General features: G+C 45.0%; 1 non-coding gene across 1 annotated transcript; it reads right to left on the bottom strand.

The window, feature by feature from the left end:
- Positions 1–272: 272 nt before the first annotated feature.
- trnav-aac (transfer RNA valine (anticodon AAC)) lies at positions 273–345 on the bottom strand. Its single transcript has one exon. It is a non-coding gene; the product is annotated as a tRNA-Val (tRNA).
- Between the last annotated feature and the right edge of the window lie 1,089 nt (positions 346–1,434).

Here is a 1,434-nt window from a genome sequence, read left to right as displayed (position 1 = left end):
GAGCCCCGATCACGACGCTCCTGGGCCCCGATCTCTCACCGCTCCTCCGCCCCGATCAAAAATGGAGCAGTCAGAAACAGGACATCAAACAGTCTCTCTTATCTTGGAGACATCAAATATCAACACTGTTATTTGAAATATCAAAATATTAAACTCCAGCCTAGTTGAAGGGTTATTAACATCAGCAGAAACAAACAACAACTTTGTTAATATTGCACCATTAACATCAATTATTCCATTTTTTCTAATATTTAATTGAACAATGTTCAAAATGTTTCCACCCGGTTTCAAACCGGGGACTTTTCGCGTGTTAGGCGAACGTGATAACCACCACACTACAGAAACACTGCGATTGACAAAGTGCTAGGAACATAACCAGATCTTTAACCTACACAGCTGGCCGATACTTCAGGAGCTGGTTTTACGAGGATAGAATGACGGTGCTATATTTAGGAAGGCTGTGAGTGTGGCAGGAATTGATCTCGTGTTTCCAAGACTTTACACATAGGAACAGGAGCGAGTGATTAGGATCTGGGATGCACGGCTTGAAAGGGCGGTGGAGACAGACTCAATCTTATCTTTCAGATGGGAGTTGGTTAAGTGTCTGAAGGAAAAACAATTGCAGGGCTCCGGGGAAAGGGCGGGTGAGTGGGACTCGCTGACAGTCGGCACGGGCTCGATGGGCCGAATGGCCTTCCGTGCTGTAACCATTCCATGATTCGATAAGTTAGTGGCACATTTCATAGTGTGGGTGGAAGCAGAACATTGCAAAGGGACATGGATTGAGTCGGCAAAACTAGAGGCATCTGATTCAGGAGATTCGTGGGGCACGGAAATTCGGGAGTTTAATGACTTTGAAAGGAACATTTTTGTTTGGTGCCGTTTCGGTCAGACAAATGTTTGTGAAATGAATTTATTGCAGAAAGGGATGCAGCATTTAACCTTCTGCCTTAACACTTCTTTCTGGGTGTCACGTCACATTTCGTTTCAATGTTATTCTTCCAGAATTGCTATAAGAACATAAGAACACAAGAATTAGGAACAGGTGCAGGCCATCTAGCCCGTCGTGCCTGCTCCAACTTCCCCAACATCGGGAACAATCCATCCACAGCTAACCAGTCCTGTCCCATCAAAATCTTATATGTTTCGATGAGATCCCCTCTCATCCTTCTAAACTCCAATGTATAAAGTCCCAGTTGATCCAATCTCTCCTCATATGTCAGTCCAGCCATCCCGGGAATCAGTCTGGTGAACCTTCGCTGCACTCCCTCAATAGCAAGAACGTCCTTCCTCAGATTAGGAGACCAAAATTGAAAACAATATTCCAGGTGAGGCCTCACCAAGGCCCTGTACAACTGTAGTAAGAACTCCCTGCTCCTATACTCAAATCCCCTAGCTATGAAGGCCAACATACCATTTACCTTTTTCCTGCCT

This window comes from Pristiophorus japonicus, unplaced genomic scaffold (assembly GCF_044704955.1).
Source record: "Pristiophorus japonicus isolate sPriJap1 unplaced genomic scaffold, sPriJap1.hap1 HAP1_SCAFFOLD_56, whole genome shotgun sequence".
Taxonomy (NCBI): Eukaryota; Metazoa; Chordata; class Chondrichthyes; family Pristiophoridae; genus Pristiophorus; species Pristiophorus japonicus.
This window is presented reverse-complemented; position numbering and strand designations above follow the sequence as displayed.